The 8332-nt window shown below is 56.9% G+C and overlaps 1 long non-coding RNA gene across 1 annotated transcript; it reads left to right on the top strand.

Annotated features, from left to right (window-relative positions):
• The first annotated feature begins 1836 nt into the window (after positions 1-1836).
• On the top strand, positions 1837-3905 carry LOC125939063 (uncharacterized). Its single transcript, XR_007462927.1, has 2 exons — positions 1837-2061; positions 2149-3905. It is a non-coding gene; the product is annotated as an uncharacterized LOC125939063 (long non-coding RNA).
• Positions 3906-8332: the final 4427 nt, after the last annotated feature.

Consider the following 8332-nt stretch of genomic DNA (forward strand, 5'->3'; position numbering starts at 1 on the left):
CCCCCCCCCCCCCCCCCCCCCCCCCCGTCTTCACCGCTGGCTCCGTCTCTCAAGCCCACCACCTCTCAGCTTCTTGATATCCTTGCCGACTCTTGAAGGGGTTCAGAACACGCCTTAACTATGCCCCTAACTATGCCGACTGTTCCGCTCGAGGGAAGCAGCAGGTGCAGGGGGGGCTCCCTGCCCTCCCTCGTCCTAGCTAAACGCAAGAGGTGAGATTTCCTGGACCCTCCCCCACCAGGAAGAGGACATCCTGGTCCAGGAGGCGGCAATTGCCGACGGTAATCCCGACACGAAACGCACCTGGACGAACGGACCTGCTACAACAACCCATCCGCTGTCGCTGTCGCCCGCCTCCCCGGCGCCCTGCCCACCCCCTCTCCCCACCACCCCCACCCCCGGCCAGAGCGGGCCCCGCGTGAGCCCGCGGCTCCGCGTTCCTGCGCAGGACGGCGCGCGTGCCCTGGTGTGCACACGCCGGTGCCCGTGCGCTCCTTCACGGCTTCGCGTCCCTTTCTGCAGGTTCCCGTGCACGCAGACTGACTACACGCGCCCGCTTTTCCGCTGCTGGCTGCTCGCGTCTGCTCTCAGGCGGAGTCTGGCCGCCGCGCCGGAGGGGACGGGAGCCGGTCTCCCCAGCTCAGCCAGCGCACCCTCCGGACACCAGGGGGGGTCCCCTTCGCAAGACCCAGCTTACGGAGGGAGATCCTCGCCTCAGCCCGTGCACGTCGTCTCATCGCATCCGGGGCGTTCGGAGTTCATGTCTATTCGAGAGAAGGGGCGGATCCCAGCTGGCAGCGGGTGTGGACCCCACACCCAGGAGAGGAGGCGTTCGGGGCGGGTGTGACCACAACGATGCGACATACGGCACACAGCCAGTGCATAGTGAGGGAGTCGTGGGAGACGCACTCGTGTGTGCATGATGCACACGCGGCGTGTGTGTGTGCGATGGAGACGTGCTATGCGTCTGTGACGTACGTGTGATGCCCGTACGTGTGATGTATACGTGGTAATAAGCGTACGTGTGTGACGTGTACGTAGCGAATAAGCGCGTGTGTGACGTTGTGCGAAAGCGCGCGTGTGACGTACATCCCACAGAAGCGTGCGTGTGACGTCCACGCAGCGTGTGCGATGTTCAGACGGTGTGGACACGAACCCGTGTGCATCTTCAGGGGTGCGCGCTGCATCTGAGCCCGGGCACTTGGCTGTGCCTGGTGGTTCTCCTTGGAAGGGCTTCCTCCGCTGGCCTGTCCCCGAGTCCCCCTCGCGTGCAGCGGGGCACCTGCCGGCACCCACCTCAGAGGGGGCTCCGGGCTTCCAGACGCTCTGACCCTGAGCGAGTGTCCGTACTTCCTCCGTCAGGCGGGGACCTGGTCTGGGGGGGGGGGGTGGATACCGTGCGGCCACCCCACGAGAAGGGAGGAAGTCGTGCCGCCGTGGCAGGGACGAGCCTGGGGGCGTCGTGGCAGGTGGGAAAGCTCCGCACAGACGGACGGACACGCACGCTCCCCGCCTGTGGGATGGAAATGGGCTGACGGCCCCAGGCAGTGCAACGGTGCCTGCCCGCCCTGGGGCTGGGGTCCCGACTCCCAGGTGAAGGACGAGTGAGTTCTGGGGGCCGGTGGTGCGGCACGCCGAGTGCCGTTCACAGTATTGCGAACTTGAACGTGCCCGGAGACCAGATCCGCAGTAAGTGTGTCAGATGCATGTGTTCATCGCCTCGGTCGCGGGAGCCGTGGCCCAGGTACCCCTGGGTCAGAACGTCACGCCTTACGCGGACAGGTTTCGCTTGTCCATTGTTCCTGCGTAAAGCCGGGCCAAAGTAAGTTAGTTTTTAAAACGCGGGGCCCCGGGGGCCGCGCTCTCTTCCCCCTGGGAGCCCGCGCTCAGCGTGTCCTGCCTGAATGTGAGCTCGGCGGGGCTGCGTCGTTACGAGCTGTTGCGGTGGGATTTCAGTCTGGCTCCCACTGGGGCAGCTCATCCCCCCGGTAACGGTGGGACCCAGGCTCTTCCATCAGTTGGTGGAGGTTTGTCGACAGACCCGCGTGTCCCGGGTGCGAGGTGAGATGTTACCGCAAAGGACAGAGGGCAGGGCACGGCCACGGGCAGGTGCGACGATTTTCCTCTCACACACGTGACCCAACGCAGGGGTGGACGAGGCTCCGAGAAAGGCCGCTGAGGTCATGGGACAGGTGGAGAGGCCGCCCGAAGAGGAGGGAAGCAAACATTTATCAGGCGCCCAGGAGGCCAGACGTTGGCCAAGGAGCACCCGGAGGTTCAAGTCCTGTGACCTTGGCTGGGACGCAGCAGGGAGTCGCTGCCCCTCCCCGTCGTGCGGAGGGGAAACGGAAGCCTTGGAGAGGGCGCGACAGCCCGTGTTTGGAGCCGGACTCCCTCCCCCGACGCGTAGACTCTCCATTCTCAGTGCTTGTCCAAGAAAGTTCGGTTTTGCTTAGAAAAACCCAGTGTTCCCCATCAGTAAGTGACCTTCTGTCAGTCATGCTGGGGTCCCGTGGTGTCCCCTCCCTTGTGGTCATGCGGGAGTCCTCCCGTGCCTCTACCCTTCCACTCCCGCAGGCCATCCCCCCCCCCCCCATTCAGTCAGAGAACGAGGCAGGAGAAGGGTCCCCCCTCCCTTTCGGAAGGTTCCAGATAGACCCAGCCAGCAGGAGCGCAGGCTCATCTGCCCACTTTCCGTCAGCCAGACGCAGTACCCTGGGCTGGCCTGCCAGGTGGGGAGTGGAGAATGAGGCCACCCACACGCGGCGATCGGGGTCACACGCCCAACCCCCTCAGCCTGACACCCCACCCACGCTTTCTCTCAGGCTTAAGTTCCGAAGCCCAGGGTCCTCCCCTGTGGAGCAGCGAAAATTCGAGAAGGAGCATGAGAACGCCCATGGCTGAGGTCTACGAACCACTAACTCCAGGCAGGTGCCTGGGAGGACGGCTGGCGGCTTACCTCTCCTAGGGGTCAGGGACCGGGAGCCTCCCCCAGCAGGCCTGCCCCCCACCTCCCAGGGGGCGCGTGGAGCCCGGCAGAGGGGACAGCAATGGGGTCTCCCTCCCTCCCGGTCCTCCCTCCACATCTGATCTCCCGCAAATCGGGCAATTTCCTGAAGCACCGTGGAAAAACCGCCAGGGCGGCAGGTGAGAGCCTGTTTTTCACTAACTCGGCCGGAAACCCCAAGTAGGAAAGCACAGAAACCGCGTGCTGTCCCTGAACAACGGACAGCTACTTGAAGGTGGCTTTCCAAACCAAACGAGGCCGTGTCCCGAGCGGCCCCCTTGGGTCTTGGAGCACAAACGGCCGGGGTTCCCGTTAGGCCTTGCGCACGATGGCTGGGGAGCCGTCAGCTCTGCAGGGACGGCCTTCGAAGCAGCCAGGTGCATATCGAAGATTCCAGTTCGTGTGTGGCTTCCTGGCTCATTGGGACAAAAAACAGGGATCTCTCTCCCCGGAGCCCCCACTAACTGTCCACCGATGTGGTGCACTGATGGGGACTGAGGCGCCGTCCGCCCCTCCTTGCTGTGTCCCCAGTCACCTGTGCAGAGGCAGAGAGGGCCTGGGCGGCTTCCAGACCGCGGGTCAGTGTGTGCACGATCCAACACGAGTCTCCCTAGAGCCGATTGGAGCTGCGTGAGGCATCAGAGGAGACAAGTAAACAAAAAATCCTCGAGGCCATAGGCCGAGCACTGCCCACCTCGGCAGCGTGGACCGGGAGAGCGCCGACCTTGAAGGTGCACATCGGCCCCTCCCTCCGCCCAAACGCCCACGGACAGGACAGGAGCCCTTTCCTCCTGCCTGAGAACCGCGCGTTTGATCCCGCGCTTGGCTCAAAAGGAACCATTATTTCAGACTCAACAAGTCTGGGCCCAGCTTATTAACATGCCGTTTGTGTTGTGAATTCGGAATCCGGTGCCGTCCGTGAGGGATGGTTCGAGGGGGCCCCAGAAAATCGCCCACCTGTCCCTGAATTTGCTGTCCTGTTTTCTGAAATCTCGCCATTAGAAATAGACTCTTGTTAGAGCTGTAAGGGGGCCTGACGGACGTGGCCTCGCCCTTGAGGGTAGGGGACCACGGCTTCACCTCCATGGGTCCCACACGCTCCACCCCGACAGATATTTTGTGACCCTCCTTTACGGTCTTGAGATGGACTCACAGATCGCGTGCCGCTGCGAAAAGCAATCTGATGCCTTCCTTTCGTGGGAAGGAGGAGTGGAAGGAAAGCCAATGTGGTGGCTCATGTTTTGTGTCAGCCTGGCCGTCCGTGGTGCCCCGAGTAGACGCCATCCCGGCTGTGTCTGGGACGGGGCGTTCTGGTGAGATCCACATTTGAGCCTGTGACTCTGTAACGCAGACGGCCTCCCCAGCGTGAGGGGCCTCGTCCGGCCTCGTGGGGGCCCGAAGAGAAAAGGCAGAGGAGAATTTGCGCCCCTTTTCTGGTTCGCCGTTGAGCTGGGACGTTCTCCTCTCAGCTTCTGCTGCCCTCAGACTGGTCTGCGCGGATTTCCAGCTTGCAGATGGCAGGTCGTGGGACTTCTCAGCCCCCATGACCCTGTGAGCCAACACCTTAAAAATCTCCTCTCATGTATATCTTCACATTTATCCCATCGGTCCAGCTGCTCTGGGGAACCTTATACAATAATTTAATAAAATAATGTGTATTTTTATATGTGGATGCTTGGGGACAATAATCTGGAAGGTTCCATGGAGTAGTCTGCTGCTGGTTGGCCACTCGCTACACGTGAGGTCACCAGCTACAATAATTAGTGTTGTGGGCCGACAGCCAGACGTCACGGTGACTCGAATAACGCAAGTCGGTGGAAGTTTCAGACAAAGTGCACGGCAATGTGCCTTCACGTCGGGTGCTCGTGGATTCGAGGGGACATTCGAAGCACGTTAAGACTGTTCATGAAGAGGGGCGCCTCGGTGGCTCAGTCGGTGAAGCATCTGACTTCAGCTCAGGTCATGATCTCATGGTCCGTGGGTTCGAGCCCCGTGTCAGGCTCTGAGCTGACAGTTCAGAGCCTGGAGCCTGCTGCGGATTCTGTCTCCCTCTCTGCCCCTCCCTGCCTTGCACTCTGTCTCCCTCTCCCTCTCTCAAAAGTAAATAAACATTAAAAGAAATTAAAAAAAAAAAAAAAGACTGTGCATGAAGAGGGGTACCTGGGTGGCTCGGTCAGTGGAGTGTCTGACTCCTGATTTCTGCTCAGGTCATGATCGTGGAGTTTGTAGGTTCGAGCCCAGGATCAGGCCCTCTCAGAGAGGAGCGTGCTTGGGATTCTCTCTCTCTGTCTCTGTCCCTCCCCACTTTGTGCGTGCACACGCTCTCTCTCTCAGAATAAATAAATAAACTTAAAAAAAAAGACTGTGCATGAAAACTGGTGTTTGTGGGTAAAACAGGCTTCGATACTGTGCACACAGTTAGAAGCAGGTTTTCTACCTGTGGGACTATCCCCTTCACGACAGGAGGTTTAGCATTCTTGCCACAGACGACTGGGAACGTGACACCGTGCTGAAAATGTCCCCTAGGGGGCAATGTCACACTGGCCTAGGAGCACCGGGATGGGCCACAGAGAGTGGAGTGGCGGCCCCAGGAGACAGAGGACGAGGGAAAGGCCGTCACTGGGATGCTAGCGAGGGAGGGATACCAGGCAGAGGAAGGTGGGCAGAGCCCTTAGGAGGATGCAGGGTGCAAGTCATCTGTGACTCTGATACTGCCCCCTTGCAACCCGTGTGCCCGTGACCCAGCACGATTCTCATCCTGCCATCAGTCCACACAACTCTGCGTCCACACTGTGCCCCGCGGGCCCCTGGAAAACCCCTGATAGGAATGAGGGGACTCATTTTGTGTTGACACAGTATGTATAAGCTTAGGGAGAAGTGGCAGGAGAAGGTGTGTCCCCTCCCTTCCTGGGCGACGTAAGGGGACCCGGAATAAAGTCCATGCAGGCCCTTTGGGATGCCTTTGGGGAGCCTGGTCCCATTCCTTCGCCTCAGGCTGAGGCTCCTTCTAGAACATCTGCAAGACCCAAGATGTGAATTAGCTTCCTCTCTCCAAAAGACCTACATAGAATTTCACAGCAGGCATTAGATCTCCCCCACTTACAAATTCTTATTTAGAAAGATGGAAACGGGGGGCATAAAAAACAAAGGTAGGGAACTAAATATCACGTGCTTTCTATACACAGTCCCATTTATTCGTTAAAACATCCCTTCTGCGGGGCACCTGCGGGGCTCAGTTCCTTAAGCGTCCGACTGAGGCTCACAGTCCGTGAGTTCGAGCCCCATGTCGGGCTCTGTGCTGACGGCTCGGGGCCAGGAGCCCGCTTCGGATTCTGTGTCTCCCTCGCTCTCTGCCCCTCCCCCACTCTCTCTCTCCCTCTCTCAGAAATAAATAAACAATAAAAAAAGTCTGCAAGGATCAGAGGATTTCAGCCAGGGAGCTGCCACCCATACCTGCGACCGTCTTGCAGAAGAACTAGCTGGAGACCACGGCTTCTCACGGCTTTTCGCTTGGCTTCCCGTCTCCTGGGGCTGAAAGAGACACCTAGCAGAAAATAAGAATGAATTTTTAGGCAGAGAATCTTATGCACCTCAGCTCTTGATATTTTGCTATGGAGTCTGGAGTAGGATTTGTCTTCCATTGGTCACCTAAAACAAGTAAACCATCTGGGGGGGTCCTCATTTTGTTTTGCAACAGGCACAGGGCAAACTGGCCAGAACCAAGGCTTTGCTTTGGGCTCCTGTGTTCTTCTGACCCGTGTGGGGGGCACTGAGCTGGCCCCAGCCCCGGGACCGACAACTGTCCCTACAAACCTATGCTGATCTCTCCAAGCGAGGTTTCAAACTGGTCCTGATCTTTCCAAGTGGGGTCTCAAACCGCACAGGAAAGCCGGATTAGACCTGAAAAGAGGCTAATTCAGACACAGGTGGTTTTTTTGTTGTTGTTAACGTTTATTTATTTTTGAGACAGAGAGAGACAGAGCATGAATGGGGGAGGGCCAGAGAGAGGGAGACACAGAATCCGAAACAGGCTCCAGGCTCCGAGCTGTCAGCACAGAGCCCGACGCGGGGCTCGAACTCACGGACCGCGAGATCGTGACCTGAGCCGAAGTCGGAGGCTTAACCGACTGAGCCACCCGGGTGCCCCAAGACACAGGTCCTTTTACATCAGCTGGGAGTCTGCTGAGGTCATTGCTAAAAAGAACAAGCAGAAAAGTATTTTGATGATAAATGTCATTGTTTTAAGTATTTAAAATGTAAAGGATTTAGATTTTAATTTTTTAACTTAAAAAATTGTAAAAATAACGGTATAATGATATCAACATTATATATAATACCTCAAGTACTGTCGTTTCGGTACTTGACAATAGCACCATGTATCAGAATCTCAGAATATACAGTACGTATTGCTATCATTATTACGATGAAGAGTTTTAGGATAAACAGAAGTATTTGACAGTTACTTGAAACTCATCCATCACCAAGGCCCCTTTGGATGACTGAAGTGTATTACAACCTTAAACTTGAAACTTAGTAAGTGATGCGGGAAACAAAGGCCGAAGGAAATGGCAGACAAAATTAAATTTCCTTATAACCTGCAGCCCATTGAGGAATTGTTGAGGCTGGCAGAGTAAAATGTGTCTGTCTCCAGGAACTCCTTTGCTAGAGGGAAAAACAACCTTGGCTTGACAATAGCCAGGCCTCCAGGAAGCCTTGAGCTTGTGAAAGTCTCTTTGGAAACTCCCTCTTGGCTTTATCTCCCGACTCCATGAAACGGTCACCCTCCCCCCACCCCCACCCCCACACACACTTACAGGGCAGCTCTTTCTGCCTACGGATCCTATCCCCAGGCTTTAATAAAATCACCTTTTTGCACCAAAGACTCTTCAGGAATTCCTTCTTGGCCATCAGCTCCAGACCCCACGAACCCCACCATCAAACCCCCAGAGCCTCATCATGGATAACCCCAAAACCTTGGCCAAGAGTGGAAGGAAGATGTGGCGAGGAAAATGGGGCGGGGAGTGTTTGAGGGTCAGTCCTTGTCGTGCCTGTGCATTCTGACTCTGCTTCTCACTGTCAACCTCGGGGATTTCTCAGATGAGTAGAAAAGGGAAAAGGTTCATGGACATGTGAGTAATACGTGCACACCCAAGGGAAAGAAAACTCTGAAGTAACTGAAACGTCAAGAACCCAGACCTGCCTGTATCACTCAACACACACTTTGTGCTCGCTCCGTCCATGTTTTCCTGTGAACTCAGGGATGGCGGGAGGAGGGATATTTTTCTCCCTTTCTGTATTAGTTATCTGCTGCTTCTTGACAGCTTA

The sequence above is a fragment of the Panthera uncia genome (assembly GCF_023721935.1).
Source record: "Panthera uncia isolate 11264 chromosome B2 unlocalized genomic scaffold, Puncia_PCG_1.0 HiC_scaffold_24, whole genome shotgun sequence".
In the NCBI taxonomy this organism is placed as follows: Eukaryota; Metazoa; Chordata; class Mammalia; order Carnivora; family Felidae; genus Panthera; species Panthera uncia.